This window comes from Pleurodeles waltl, chromosome 1_1 (genome assembly GCF_031143425.1).
Source record: "Pleurodeles waltl isolate 20211129_DDA chromosome 1_1, aPleWal1.hap1.20221129, whole genome shotgun sequence".
NCBI classification, from domain to species: Eukaryota; Metazoa; Chordata; class Amphibia; order Caudata; family Salamandridae; genus Pleurodeles; species Pleurodeles waltl.
In genome coordinates, this window is record NC_090436.1 from 981,658,269 (window position 1) to 981,675,190 (window position 16,922).

A 16,922-nucleotide genomic window follows, 5' to 3' on the forward strand; every position below is an offset into this window, starting at 1 on the left:
AGGGAAATAAATGTTTAATCAAGGTTATTTGGTTTATTAAAATTTCCAGTGAGCAACCTCTTCAGCCCCGAGCTCATTATAGTCTGAAGGTAGGGCTCAGCTATGTATCTCATTCGAAAGCATATTGCAGACTGCTAGTGCATCAAAGCTTCATTTTGTTTGATGAATTTGGTGTGCATAGACTCCCCTTAACATGGCTGTTTACACTTCATAACAGTGGCATTTTTCAGAAACGTAAACAGCTAATTTTAAAATGAGGGTTAAGCACATTTTAGACCTTGTTGGAGGCATAGGTCGGCTGAGGATTAACTGAGTGTTATTCTTGTTTGTGCTTTGCGTCTGGAGATTATAATAAGGCTGACCTATGACCCTTGTTGCTGAACTGATATAGATGAACCTGGACGATGCCTGGCAAACAGTGTTGACTTTCTATATGCGCTTATTTGTAAATTCTGCCTAGTATGTTGGATCATTTAGTGGTAGCTTTTGACATTTTTGAAAAGGCTGTGGCATTTGCATAATAGTTCACCGAATATTGTACATGGAAGGGGACTTCAAATTTGGTGTCATTCTTCTAGCAACTCATCGTCTTATTTTAAATGTATATGCTTCACTGCCTGCAAGTAAGGGTTGATATTTACTTAAATTGACCTTTCTTGGACCACAAAGGACCATAGCCAAATTAAGTGGTTGGATAAATGGCATAGTGCTCAAGAGAAATTTGAGTAGCAGGAGCATGTATAAACAGTGAGATTGTGTGTTTGGATTAGACATCTCCTGTTTTGCAGTCTTGGTAATTTGTAATGAGGCTAAATAACACATGTGCCGCCTCCAATATTAAAAAATATATTTAATCTTGCAGTCTCTCTCTGTCACTAATCAAAACAGGCCAGCAGCCTTATGACCTATTTCCTGTGATTTGAAAATGAAAGAGCATCTAGACACAACACTTTTTCAAGGACAAAAGCTCTAAATTGCCTAGGTTCACCATAAAAATGGGCTATCGGCCCCCCCAGGTAGTGGAGTTCTATATTCTTTTATAGGGTTATGGACTTTTTCCTGAAATTATGATGTACTTTAGCCTAGAAAGCAATGGTTATAAGAGTGTACCCATTTTCTTTTTCATTTAAAAAAAAAAAAAACTTTTAACCATCTCACGACTGAACAAGCATTGGCAATGCCAGTAGGTCTGGCTTTAATAAGATTGCACTCTCACTGGTATCACGTTCACCATGCATCTCACAAAGCAAGAGTCTTTTGCCTCTGCTGTACTGGAAATTGTAGCAAAAAGCAGCAAAAAGTGTCTGTCTGATCTGGTGCGATGGAACAAAGGCACAAGCTAGAGTGCATGAGAAGTAAAGCATGTGAGAGGACACATAGGGCTGAAGCTGTGTTGTAGATACTCCGGACAGCCGCCAACATGTGACTTTTTCACTACCCACAGTGTTTTAAAAGAGAAGCTTTCAGTCACTGGTAACCTGTGAAGGATGTCCGACTGAAATTTAACAGACGCGCACTGGGGTGAATTAAATAACAAACATGGCAGCTGTATTTTGCACAGTCTGAAGGGGACAGATAATGTGTAGGTAAGCCAAGCAAAACTGCATTCCTATAATCAAAAAAGGGTGAGATCGCTACCTGGATCACCAACCTTCTACCTTCAGGTCAGCAGCATGGAACATTGTTTGTTATGCTCCTCAATAGGGAGTTATATTTAACAGCAGGCATGTTGACATGTCGTTAGTCAAAAAGTGACTGTGGGGTAGCTCTTCTTCACATGTGCGCATAGGCTGGTGCGGAAAGAAAAGAACTGACATAAGCTCACTGTGGTTTTGCCTATATACGATCTGCGGCATCCTATCTGGCGAACATGATGCAAACGATGGACTTGGAGTCAGCAATGGCGCACAGGGGTACTGCTTGAAAATCTCTGGATCCAGACTGACGCTGGGGGAAATTCTAAGGTAAGAAATCTACAACTAGAATATGTCTCTACCAGACAATTTGTTACTGAAGGTAGGTAACATTTACATTATTAGTACCCCTAAAACATTTGGTCCTAGTAGCATGGGCTGGAGGTGGGCCAAAAGTCAATGAATACAAACTGAGGTGAACGGCTAAGGATAATTTCCTACAACTAGTACTTCCATTTTATCTGCATTCAACTTCAAAAAATTATTAGTTATCAAACCTGTGACTAAAGGAAAATATTCCTTTTAAGGTGAGAGTCTAAGTTCCCACCACTTTGTTATTGATATTGAATTCCTATTATAACAGAGTTTTTTTTAAACAAAAGGTAACACTAGAAAAACGAATTAAAATAACTAAAAGGGTAAATAAACTTTAAAGAACTCCACAAAGGGCAAATTCTAGCCTTAGAGTCCGCAGTAGCGGGCTATTCTGGCCATTATAGGCCTGCTTGCCTTTAACAAGGGAGCGGGACTTTAATTGCCGGTATAGCCCAGCTATGAAGGGCTATAACGCTATTAGAACATTATGCCACTAAAGGGCAGAATTTTCTAATAAATAGAAAGTCCTCATGGAGCCCGAGGGCATTAAGATCCCCTCGGGCTCGTGAGGCCTTTGTTCACAGCTGTTGCTTTGAACAAAGAACATTGGAATGTTGACGCTCTGGGCTTTAACCAGCCAGTAAAAACCCTGAACACCCTATTGTCTCCAATGGAGCTCCCAGCATTCCAATGTTCTAATTACTATTAATAAAGCAATGACTAGTGTTTTACATCTGAAAAAGAAAATTTACTTCAATTCACATACAACTAAATACCAAACATAAAATTACCGCTTTTGCACAACGAAAACAAGATCTTTCCAGCACCACCTGAAACAGAGAGCTGTGTCAGAAGGGTTTGTTAGGTGATTGTCAAAATTTCACAATAGAAAAGTCTTCCTATTCTAGTTATTACAGAGTTCTTAATGTAGATCCCATCCCTCATGCATTTGTCAACGTCTAACCAGTGTTTCTCTTTACAAATGGAATGTATGTTAAAGCACGCCTACTATGTATTGTACTCAGTGTAAAACCCCTTCCTTTTGTATATGTTACTGTGTTTGCACTATATAACAGTACTTCCTATGGTTTTTGTCTTAGAGCACACAATGTAAAAGCTTTTCCTGTTATATTTGTCAGAGTTCAGAACGTAAAGTCCCTTCCAAAACCCATTCTTATAGTATTTGAAAAATCTGGTTTGGAATCTCCTAGGGCAGTAGATAATTGATTGACCACAATTATCTGTTGGGTTTTTCTTTTTTAGTGTCTTAGAGCCTCAGTACCCCGTCCTTTAAATTGGGAACTTAATACCCCTTTTAGTACTCTAATCTCCGGTTAACGAGGCAGAGCAGCAGTCCAATTCTTACTTAGAGAAGTGTTGTGATATAGAATATATATATATATATATACATATATATATATGTATATATATATATATATATATATATATATATATATATAACAATAAATCAGTGTCCAGGCAACATCTTTTTATAAAAAGAAAATGTAAACACTAAATTTGTTGGGCTTTCTGGATAGGGAGTCATGTTGGAATCCACACAAGCTACACTACCCTGGACATCCATGTGTCTCTAGTTTTAAAAAATGCTTAGAGTTGACGGATTTCCAATGGTGCTGACGAACCACGTGCCGAAGTGCTGCAGATAATCCACCAAAATGTCCCATGCAATAAGTCTACTCATTCATGACCTAGTTTGTATGAGAGGGCGGTTGGGAAAACATAATAGTGGGATATTCACTGTTATCAATTGCATTTCTGTAGATTTCTGGCTTACAATTGTAAGTCATTGTGCACAAAAGAAGACATTTGGTTAAATACCCTCAGAACCACCTGATATTCTGGTTAATCCCAAATTCAAAGTGATGCAAAACAACCCCTTATCCTAAACTCAGATTCTTGGTTATGGTTAGAAATGGAGTCTTTCCTGTCCAGGTCTTAGGGAGTCACACAGCTAAGATAACCCCTGCTCACCACCTTGGCAGTTTGGCACGAGCAGTTAAGCTTACCTTAGAGGCCACAGACACAGACAGACACAGACAGACACAGACAGACAGACAGACAGACAGACAGACAGACAGACAGACAGACAGACAGACAGACAGACAGACAGAGACAGACAGACACAGACAGACAGACACAGACAGACAGACACAGACAGACAGACACAGACAGACAGACACAGACAGACAGACACAGACAGACAGACACAGACAGACAGACACAGACAGACAGACACAGACAGACAGACAGACACAGACAGACAGACACAGACAGACAGACAGACACTCACAGACAGACAGACACTCACAGACACACACAGACACACACAGACACAGACAGGCACACACAGACAGGCACACACAGACAGGCACACACAGACAGGCACACACAGACAGGCACACACAGACAGACACACAGACAGACACACAGACAGACACACAGACAGACACACAGACAGACACACAGACAGACACACAGACAGACAGACACACAGACAGACAGACACACAGACAGACACACACAGACAGACAGACACACACAGACAGACAGACACAGACACAGACAGACAGACACAGACACAGACAGACAGACACAGACAGACAGACAGACAGACAGACAGACAGACAGACAGACAGACAGACAGACAGACAGACAGACACACACACACAGACCGACACACACACACACACAGACCGACACACACACACACACACACACACACAGACCGACACACACACACACGCACACACACACAGACAGACAGACACACGCACACACAGACACACAGACACACGCACACACAGACACACAGACACACGCACACACAGACACGCACAGACACGCACACAGTGAAAACACCACAAAAGTACTTGACACCAGTTTGGAAAAATGGCCAATATTTATCTGAGTAAAACAAGACCAAAACAACAAAAAATCAACATACACAAATAAAGATTTGAATTTTGAAAGATGAAAAGTAGTATAGCACTTAGAAACACAATAGCTCCAAATGGGCTATCAAAACGGCTTGGTGTAGTCGTTCCAACTGTCCGGCACCACCTGTGAGGGAGCACGGGCTGGCCACGGATACGCGTAGACCCCGATTACCGTACCTTGGAAAACAATGAGGAAACCAAGATGTTGCACGGAGTCAGGGAGAAAAGCCGTCGCTAGAGTTAGTTCAGCGTCTGTTCCTTACTGCTAACGGGGAGGTGAGGCGTCGGTTTCTTACTGCTTGGCAGGGGTGTTGTGAACTTGGGGCCAGATGTACTAAAACATTTTTCCATAGACACAGAATGGGTAAAACCCTTTGCTACATCTGGCCCTTAGTTACTTACGGTTGCAGAGGAGGTGATATGGAGTTGGCACAAGGCGGCAGTTCCTTAGGACAAGGCGGGGGCGAGGAGTCCAGCAGATCAAGACGAGAGGCGTCGATTTTGGGGAGTAGCAATCACACCATGAGTCCACTGGTCATGTGGTGGAGTCTGAGTTGGGCGCCATGGACGTCGGTGACACAGCACTCTGGAGTCCCCCTATGGTGGGATTTCAGAGGTGCTACAGCGGTGTCAGCCTGTGTTGTAGGTAGCATGCATTTCACTCAACTGGGACCATGGCTCCAGTGCAGGCAGCGGCGTGGGGTCAGAGAGCGGCACCGTTTCCAAAGTCGTTCCGGACATCGATGCACTAGTTTCTTCCTTGTTGCACCAGAACTCACTCCCAAGGGCCCAGGAACTGGATTTGGCACCACTTGGCAAGTCAGGACTCTCAGCAAGAGAGCCCTGGCACTGGCAGGTGAAGTCTTTGATATCCCTGAGACTTCTTAACAGGAGATAAGTTCATTCTAAGCCCTTGGAGAACCTTTCAGTGCAGGATCTAGAAAGCGAAGTCCGGTCCTTTCACTCCCAGGACAGAAGCAGCAAGCAGCAGGCCAGCACAATGAAGCAACAGGCAGGGTGGCAGTGCCCCCTACTGCACCCACCTCTTCTTCCTGGCAGAATTCCCTCAGTCCAGAAGGATTCCAACTATGTGATGCTAGAGGTCCAATACGTATACCCATTTCTGTTTTTGGAGTAGGCAAACTTCAAAGAGAAATATTTGTAGTGCACAAGACCTTGCTCTTATCTACCCTTGCCCCAGACTCACTCCGGGGGTTGGAGACTGCTCTGTGTGAGGACAGGCACAGCCCAATTCAGTTGCAAATGTCAGCTCTTCCCACCACTCTTGGTCAAGAAGACCCATCAGCCTAGTGATGGGCCACCAGGATATGCAGGGCACACCTCAGCTCCGTTTGTGTGACTGTCTGGAGTGAATGCATAAACAGACCAGCTGTCATCCTGACCCAGACGTGTATTCAGCAGACAGGCAGAGGCACAGAATGGTTAAGCAAGAAAATGCTCATTTTCTGAAAGTGGCATTTTCCAACTTACAATTCAAAAAACAACTTCACCAAAATATGTATTTTTAAATAGTGAATACAGAGACCCCAAACTCCACATCTCTATCTGCTCCCAATGGGAAGCTGCACTTAAGATATTTAAAGGCAATTCCCATGTAACCCTATGGGAGTGATAGGCCTTACAAAAGTGGCAGTATTTCACTATCAGAACATTTAAAACACACCATTACATGTCAGACCTTTTACATCCGTTGCACCCTGCCCATGGGGCTGCCTTGGGCCTACCTTAGGGGTGACCTGCAAGTAATAACAGGGGAAGTTTGGGCGACATGATGGTGTAAAACTACACACACCTACACTGCAGTGGCATGCTTGAGACATATTTACAGGGCTACTTATGTTGGTGGCACAATTAGTACTACAGGCCCACTAGTAGCATTTGATTTACAGGCCCTGGGCACACACTGTGCACTGTACTAGGGACTTACTAGTAAATCAGATATGCCAGTCATGGAGAAACCAATCACCAATACATTTAAGACAGCACTTAAGCACTGGTTAGCAGTGGTAAAGTGCTCACAGTTCTAACACCAAGAGAAAAAAGGTCAGAAAAAACAAGAGGACGGAGGCAATTAGTTTGGGAATAACCATGTAAAAAGGTCCAGGTCCAACACCACCACCTTCCAGCCTACACCAGGGTAGACCAATCTATATCTATACCTTGATAGACTATCCTGCTTAGGGTGACAGAACATGGACCCTGGCCCACAACAGCAGGGACGCGTTCTAGTTCTGGCCCTTTCTGAACCCAGTTGGATTCCTCTGTCTGTAATCTCAGGGCCCACTGAGCTAACCCATGGGGAATCCTTCTCACCAGCGGACCCAATCTGTGCAGCACCTAACCTTACTTTGCTTACAGATGTAACTCAGTAGGCAAACAGTATCACCATGGCCAATGTAGTGGTATGGCCTATTCCACCCTCTGGGTGTGACTCCTATCCCCAACCCAAGGGCAACTCTGTTAAGAAGGACAACAACTCACAGTGGCAACTGACAGCTTTCAGTGTTGAGAGCTAGGTCTCAGCCCTTACAGGGCTCTCTAACCTCTGTGGTTTCTCTGAGTGAGGGGGGGCATAGCCCCAGTTGAGTCACACCCTTTATCCACTCTCCCTCCCACCAGTTTAGGGGTGGTATCCTGAGACTGGTCCTCCAGCTCAGGGTCTGTACCCTTAGGCAGAGCATGAGTCTGGAAAGCCAGGGCTTCCCGGGGAGGACAACCACCCCACCCCACTCACCCAAAGGGAAACACATTCATCATGTGTTGTGTGAGTCTGCCTGGTGCAGGTCTCCTTACCCATGTCCGTCTGACAGAGCATCAAGACCTCCCAAGCAAAAAGTGGTGTCACCAGGGTCATTCCTGGGGTGCTCTGACCTCTGGGCTGGCAACTGCTGACCCACTTCTCTGCCTCTCAGGACTATCACACCCTCTCACCCTTCAGTCTGGACCTCTGCACCCTCCTCTCAGGAGTAGTGCTGCCACACACCAGAACTGGTAGGATGCTTGTGACACATCTGCGTCCCCTCTAGGTTCTCCCAACACTATGGGACTCCCATCAGTGGATGGTCTCCTGGTCCCCCTGCCTGTGCCCCCTCTGAGAGCAATCCGAGCGCTGGGGTTGGAGATAGGGCACCTGGGGCCTCGGCCCACTCCCACCCATTCTCCTTCTCTTGGAAAGGAAGTGGGACCCTTCTCCCCTCCACACCCCCAAACCCCACCGCACTGGGACCTGTCTGGGGTACTGCTACTCTCCTCCTAACTGTGATGGGGAAAGCCTGAGCCACTCCCCTTAGGATTACTCACCCAGAGGTCTGCCTCCAATGCAGGTTCCATGGGGTCAGAGAATGCACACTCCACAAGGTGTTGGCATAGCTCTGGGAAACCGTGACTGAACATATGCACTTCAGCAATCGAATTGTACAGCCCCTCATGTGTGTTCACCATACTCCCCTTCATCCAACCATTCGGTGCCTTGAAAAAGTACCCCATATCATCCCCCATCTGGTTAGACACTGTCTGACTGTCATTGAAACTCAACCTGTCCTCCTCTGGCGTGACTCATACTCCCAGACCAAGGCTTCCTCCATGTGGGTACACCTCTCCCTGTCACTCCCTTCTAGAGCCAGTAGAGTGTCCCTCCCACCACCAAGAATGACTCCCCGTGTCAGTTCATCAATCCTCCTCAGGGACCATGCGAAACTTTGACCAAGATGAAGCAGGAGTAACTTTAGAAAAATGACCAATTGAGGGGAAAAAAGGAGAAACATTATTTTGGTACATAACGGTCTGTGATATGGAAGTAGTGTACACCAATCACTGTATGTAAAGTACAAATACAAGTCCTATCCTCACCGCTGATCACCATTGTTAGAAATGGGGTCTCCAGTTGGCAATGGTTTGCACCCTGTCCAAGTAAGTACCCTCACTCTAGTCAGGGTAAGGGGGTCGCACAACTAAGATAACTCCTACTCAGCCCCTTGGTAGCTTGGCATAAGCAGTTAAGCTTATCTCGGAGGCAATGTCTAAAATATTTGTACTCCACATCAGTTTAGAAAACTAGCCGATATTTAGCTAAGTTAAACAAGACCAAAATGTCAAAAATCCAACATACATGAGTAAAGATACGAATTTTCAAAGATTAAATGTAGAATAGCCCTTAGAAACTAATTCGCTCCAACTGGGGCTCTCAAAACTGCCTGACGGAGTTGTTTTGCACAGCAGCGTGGGGTCAGAGGGCGGCACTGGATCCGACATTCTGGATGTGGATGAACTAGTTTCTTGCTTGTTGCACCACACCTCACTTCCAAGGGCCCAGGAACTGCATTTGGCACCACCTGGCAAGTCCGGACTCTCAGCAAGAGAGCCCAGGCACTGGCAGGTGAAGTCTTTGAAGTCGTTGAGACTCAACAGGAGGCAAGCTCAGTACAAGTCCTTGGAGAACCTTTGAAAGCAGGATGTAGAAAATCAAGTACAGTCCTTTTACTCCCAGGACAGAAGCACACAGCAGGCCAGTACACCAAAGCAACAGACAGAGTGGTAGTCCCTCCTGCAGCATCCAGCTCTTCTTTCTGGCAGAATTTCCTCAGTCCAGAAGGATTCTAACTATGAGGTATCAGAGGTGCAGTACTTCTCCAGTATTGGGGTATCTTTCATAGATTCACATGCTTGAATCCTTCCCCGTCGTCGAAGTGGGATTCCCACGGTACATAGAAAGCAATAAATAGAGAATTTTTTTTTTCATTGAAGTCAATAGGAAAAAACACATTCAATTGTAGAACTATCAGCCTCTTTAGAAAGAGCCAATCAGGCGTGACCACCCCTTTAGAACCCTCAGCACAGAGGCTCAGTCTCTCAGATTTTCTACCGCACGTAGTGTGTAAGGGAGTCTCCCTGAGCTCTGCTCAGTTTTTCTATCTCTTCAAATTTTTCCCTTTTGCTCTTACTGTAATATTTGTCCATCATGTCTACAGCAAGAAAAGGTTTATTTAGACCTTGTGGGACCTGTGGAAAATTAAGACTTCACTGTGAGGACCCTCACAAGGAATGTATCTACTGCCTACATCCAGAGCATAAGGTCAAGGATTGTAAGATCTGCAGGACCTTTCCCAACAAGACTCTGAGGGACAGAGAAGCCAGGCTCCTACTTTGGCTTCAGAAAAGAAAAGCCAGAGAAGCTCTTTCTGAGGAGGAAGAGAGTGACACTTCAGTGACCTCAAAGAAAAGGAAGAGATCTGTGGAGAGCCTATCCCCCAAGAGCAGTAAGTCAGCTAAGAAGCTGCATGCATTTAAGGACAAGCCGGAGGAGCAACCTTCAACATCCAAGGTAACGAGTGGCAAGGTTCACTCAGAACCATCCACACCTGCTTCTTCATTAAGGAAGCTCAAAAAGCCTTCAAGTTCACTGCCACCGTCGGCGTCCAGAAAATCTACACCGTCGACGACTCCAACGACGAGTGCTTCGTCGACGGCAGGCCTACCTTCGTCGACGACTACAGCGACGGCCACGTTTACGGCTCCTTCATCGCCGATGATCGTAACTTCGTCTCCACTGTCATCTACGACGATAACGTCGGTGAATTTGAAGTATGGTCCATCGTCGGCTCACACCCTGAAGATCACAAAGAGGCCGTTGACGGGTAAGAAGCTGAAATCTTTACCGTCGACGCACTCATCGAGTAAGTTCAGAACATCTCCTTCGATCTCACCGACGAAAGTACCGACGACGCACCCGTCGACGACAACCCCGTCGGCGGCAGCCCCGTCGACGAAAAGCTTTGTCAACATTGGCACCGTCGACGGCAACTTCATCGACGCTGACGGCACAGATAGCGGCTCCGTCAACGCCTACACCGTCGACGAGAACACCATCGATGAGTGCTCCGTCGACAGCGGCTCCGTCGACGACTCAATATCCTCATTTTGGAACATCTCCTTACCTGCCGCAGAGAATTCTACCTATGAAGAGCAAGTCTTCTCTATTACTTCCATCGCATACATCGCCCAGTAAGGTCACACCAATACCTCCGCAGCATCTATTTGCTGACGAAGATGATGACGATGTTTATTCTGATGATGGTTTCTTTCCGGTGGCACGTAGTCCATCTGAACTATGCATTAAGTGCCAGGAGGAGGATGAAGAGGAAGATCTCCAGCCTTATTCGGACCAGCAAGATCAAAGTCACCTACAACTTCAAGAGCAACAGGAACAGACAGTTCAGATGCCTGTCTCGTTGAGAGCCAACCTTCAACAGATGATGCAGGATTATTATTCGAGATTTCCTCCACCTGGTTCTTCTACCCCGGTGCAACCTCCGCAGACACTAGTGTCCACCCCTGCTAGACCATCGGAATTTCCGGATCCTACCACAGCACCTTCATCTGCACAGGATATTGCTCCACCTTCATCCTAGGACGAGCAAGAAGAAGGCGAGATTCAGGACTCGGATTCACTCATTCCAGAATGGGATGAGTATCAAATCCAAACTCCATCTCCATCTACACCACCACCAGTGGACTCTCCACCGCAGGATATTGGTGGCTTCCATAGTGTTATGGAAAGAGCTGCGAAAATATTCCAGCTGCCAATTACATCGAAGCAGTCAGACTGTTTTCTTTATGACTTCATGGAAGATACTAGGAAGTCTGTAAGGGCCATACCCATTGTTGACTTCATTTGGGAGGAAGGCCTTAAGGTCATGCAGACTCCATCCTCCATTCCCGCAGTCTTGCCGAGACTTGAAAAGAAATATAAGGCACCGGACAATTCTCCAGCATGTTTGATTAGCCACCCTAAACCGGATTCGGTCATATCGCAGGCAGCTCAGAGGAGGTCCAGGAATCCATCAGCATCTCTGACTTCCCCCCCAGATAAAGAAGGACGTCGGTTGGACTCCATAGGGAAAAAGTTCTCAACTATGGCGGCCACCACTGTTAGAGCAGCAAATTCTCTAGCAATCCTAGGGAGATACGATCACCAGATGTGCTCTGACATGTCACAATTTATAGACATGTTACCTGAGGATAGTAGAGTAGAAGCACGCAAGATTCTACAGGAAGGTGAAAAGATTTCGGCTGAAATCATAGACTGTGCCATAGATGTCTCCTCTACAGGTTTTCGCCAGTTGGCCGGGGCGGCCGTACTCAGGCGCCAGGGGTGGCTCAAAGCTACTTCTTTTAGGCCGGAAGTACAATTAAAGATCCTGGACATGCCGTATGATGGCGAGCTCTTGTTTGGCAAGCATGTGGATGATGCGTTACAGTCCATTAAAGCAGACACTGAGACAGCCAGATCTCTGGCAACACTACAATACAAGAGACAGCCCTTTCGGGGAGCGAGAGGGAGAGGAACCTTTTCGTATAGAGGAGGCGCTCAACAATATCGTCAATACTCCTCTTACCAAGGACAATTTCGCTCAACCTTTGGCCAGCAACAACCGCATTCCTTTCGACAACAGTCATCCACTCATTTCAGGCAACAAACAAGAGGAAAGTCGGCTTACAAGGCCAAGGAGACGACAAGAAAGCACTGACCCTCATCGAATGCCTGCCCCTAGCCCCTATATCAACACTCTAAAAGGGGGCAGAATTTCCAAATTTCTACACCAGTGGTCCAAAATAACTTCAGACAAATGGGTACTGGATCTTGTCAACCGAGGGCATACACTAGAATTCAACCAACCTCCCCCTCATGTACCACCAAGAGGTCCCCCGCCAGCCCATCTCAACGAGCTTATGGATCAGATTGCTATTTTAATGAAGAAGGGAGCAATAGAGATCGTACCAAGGAGCCAGAGGGGAACAGGTTTTTACTCCCGTTTTTTCCTTAGTCGGAAGAAGACAGGGGACTGGAGACCTATTTTAGATCTTCGTTCGCTCAACAAATACCTCAAGAAGCAGTCTTTTCGCATGATATCCCTTCAAGACGTCCTGCGCCTACTCAACCGAGGGGACTTTATGACATCTTTAGATCTTCAGGACGCATATTTCCACATTCCCATTCACCCCAATCATCAGACATTCTTACGATTCAGGGTTGCAGGCACTCACTACCAGTTCAGAGTGTTACCCTTTGGCCTCAGGTCGGCCCCAAGAGTATTCACCAAGGTTTTGGCACCGGTGGCAGCCACCTCAGACAACTAGGGATACAGGTGTTCCCGTATTTAGACGACTGGCTAATAAAGGCACGAACAACATCGAAGGCTGCCAGGGACACGGAAACATGTCTATCTCTTTTTGGAGCTCTGGGCTTGACAGTCAATTACCCCAAGTCTCACCTGGATCCTACCCAGAACATCACCTTTCTAGGAGCCATCTTGGACACTGTCCAGGCAAAAGCCTCTGCTTCACAGGACAGGCGAAAGAAACTTCGAGCTTTAGCAGCACGTCTCAGCAAAAGAAAGTCCGCTTCAGTGCGGACTTACAAGTCTTTTCTGGGGATGCTTTTGTCTTGCATTCCATTGATAAAAAACTGTTGTCTGCACATGAGGACACTTCAACAGCAGTTAGACAGTCAATGGAAACAAATAGAAGGCTCTTTCGACTATGTAATCAGAATAACCCCATCAGCAAGACAGGCTTTCAAGTGGTGGAAAGATACTCCCCTCGTCTCAGAAGGTCTGTCATTTCTGAAGGACAAGACGATGCACATAATACCAACAGATGCATCCCTAGACAGATGGGGTGCTCATTTGCAGGATCTTTCAGTGAGAGGGAAATGGTCCACTCAGGAATAGACTCTCCACATAAATGTATTGGAGTTAAGGGCGGTTGCCTTGGCACTCAAATCCTTCCTCACAAACATCAGGAATTCTTCAGTCTTGATAAGAACAGACAATACCACGGTCATGCATTACATCAACAAACAGGGAGGCACAAGATCTCGAGCATTATCACTAGAAACGCAGAAGCTATGGCATTGGGTAATTCAACATCGAATTTCCATCAGAGCAGAACATCTCCCGGGGATCACCAACACCTGGCAGATGCCCTAAGCAGGACTCGAACCAGCTGCCACGAGCGGGAACTCAATCAGTCAGTTCTCGAGCGTCTCTTTCATCGTTGGGGCAAACCCAGTCTGGATCTGTTCGCGACCAGAGAAAACAAGAAATGCCAACACTTCGCAAGCTGGCGACCACAGAAGGGATCAAAGGGGAATGCGTTTTTGATCATATGGTCAGGGATTTATGCATATGCTTTTCCCCCGCTTCCACTCATCCCGAGACTTCTGCAAAAGATGAAGAGGGAACCATGCAGAGTTCTATTAATTGCTCCCAGATGGCCACGCCAGTTCTGGTTCACAGAACTTCTATTACTTTCTGAGCAGCCTCACGTTCGACTAAGGACAATACCGGACTTGTTAACAATGAACCAGGGTCAGGTTCGTCATACCAACCCGACATCTCTTCGTTTATCAGCCTGGCTCCTGAATTCTATGAATTCGATGGACTAGATATCCCTCCAGAGTGCAGGGAGGTGCTTGCCTGTGCCAGGGCTCAGTCTACAAACCGGACATATAAGTTCAAGTGGAAGAGGTTTTGCTTATGGTGTTCAACTTCCAACGTTCATCCTCTAAGGTCCTCTCCTGAACAGATTCTGCCATATTTATTGCATTTGGCTAAATCCGGCCTTTCACATTCATCTTTTTAGAGTGCACCTGGCTGCCATATCCCGTTTCTGACGAACGTCTGTCACCTTCTTTATGGTCGTCCAGAATAATAAAACAATTTCTCAAGGGTCTGTTTAGGATTTTTCCGCCAATTCACCGCCCTTCACCGCAGTGGCATTTGAACATTGTGCTCTTCCAATTAATGAAACATCCGTTTGAACCCATTCATAAGGTGGACCTCAAATTCATTTATTTTAAAACAGCCCTCCTTCTGGCCTTGACGTCAGCGAAGAGGGTTAGCGATATCCAAGCCTTCACAATTTCTCCACCTTTCCTCCAATTCAAGCCAGAGGTGTTCATTTTGAGAACTAATCCAAAATTTATACCTAAGGTTTCATCGTCTTTTCACCTAAATGAGCCGGTGGTTCTCAGAACATTTTTTTCAAATCCACAAACTACAGTGGAGCGCGCACTACATTCTCTGGACATTAAACGCTGTTTAAAATTTTATATACAAAGGACAAGCGACTTCCGTAAATCTGAACAACTGTTTGTCAGTTATGGAAGGATCAATAAAGGTAAAGCCGTTACTAAGCAGACCATAGCACGCTGGATCTCGTCTGCCATACAATTGTGCCACCAGTTGTCAGGGAAGCCATTATCATCCAGTGTCAGAGCGCACTCCACTAGAGCGGTGTCCACTTCGGCAGCTCTATTCGCAGGAGTCCCTCTGAGCCAGATCTGCAGGGCGGCAACATGGACACGTGCTCACACATTTACCCAGCACTACTGCCTGGAAGCTACGGACAGAATGGATGCTGCGGTAGGACAAGCAGTATTACGTAATTTATTTGCATAAGTTGAGCCAATAACCTCTTACCCTCCATCCTCTATGCACTGTTAGAAAGATAATTTTATGTTTATATATCTATGTGTGTGTATATGTGTATGTATATGTATATATATATATATATATATATATATATATATTTTATATAGGTAATATGTTTAACGGTTGATTTACAAATGTTAATTACCTATATGAGTTCAGATAGCATGCATTATACACAGGCATACTTTTGGTGTTTCAGAACTCAAACATTTTTTCTTACTGCTGGCTATTCTGATTCAAGCATGTGAATCTATGAAAGATACCCCAATACTGGAGAAGAAAATAAGTTACTTACCTGTAACTGTGGTTCTCCAGTATTGGCATCTTTCATAGATTCACATGCGACCCACCCTCCTCCCCAGAGAGGCTCACCTCCTTTGTTTTTTTCCGGTAATCTCTAGTGCAGAGAAATCTGAGAGACTGAGCCACTGTGCTGAGGGTTCTAAAGGGGTGGTCACGCCTGATTGGCTGAATTTTGGGCTCTTTCTAAAGAGGCTGATAGTTCTACAATTGAATGTGTTTTTTCCTATTGACCTCAATGAAAAAATATTTATTGCTTTCTATGTACCGTGGGACTCCCACTTCGACGACGGGGAATGATTCAAGCATGTGAATCTATGAAAGATACCAATACTGGAGAACCACAGTTACAGGTAAGTAACTTATTTTCTTATACCCATTTCTATCTTTATAGTAGGCAACCTTCAAAGAGAAGTCTTTGTAGTGCACAAGACCTTGCATTTCCCTGCCCTGGCCCCAGGCACACTCCAGAGGATTGGAGAGTGCTTTGTGTGAGGACAGGCACAGCCCTATTCAGATGCAAGTGTTGGCTCCTCCTGCCACTCAGGAAGACCCACCAGTCTGGTGATGGGCCATCAAGATCCGCAGGGCATACCTCTGCTCCCTTTGTGGGATTGTCTAGAGTGAATGCACCAACAACCCAACTGTCATCCTGACCCAGACATGTATTCAACAGACATGGAGTGGCACAGAATCCTTAAGCAAGAAAATGCCCACTTTCTGAAAGTGGCTTTTTCCAACTTACATCTTTTGGTGAAGTTAGTTTTTTAATTGTATTTTTAAATTGTGAGTTCAGAGACCCCAAACTCAACATCTCCATTTGCTCCCAATGGGAGATTACCCTTAAAGTATATTTCAAGGCAAACCCCACGTTACCTTGTGGGAGAGATAGGCCTTGCAATAGTGAAAACAGAAATTAGGAGTATTTCACTATCACAACATGTAAAGCACACCATTACATGTCCTACCTTTTAAATACACTGCACTCTGCCCATGGGGCTGCCTTGGGCCTACCTTAAGGGTGACTTACAGGTAATAATAAAAGGGAAGGTTTGGACCTGGTAGGTGGTTGCACTTGCCAGGTCGACATGGCAGTTTAAAACTGCACACACAGACACTGCAGTGGCAGGCCCAAGACATAT

General features: G+C 45.7%; 1 protein-coding gene across 3 annotated transcripts in view; it reads left to right on the plus strand.

Moving 5' to 3' along the window:
• The window catches only part of HERC3 (HECT and RLD domain containing E3 ubiquitin protein ligase 3), a 452,060-nt gene that overhangs the window by 243,576 nt on the left and 191,562 nt on the right, over window positions 1-16,922 (plus strand). The window lies entirely within an intron of this gene.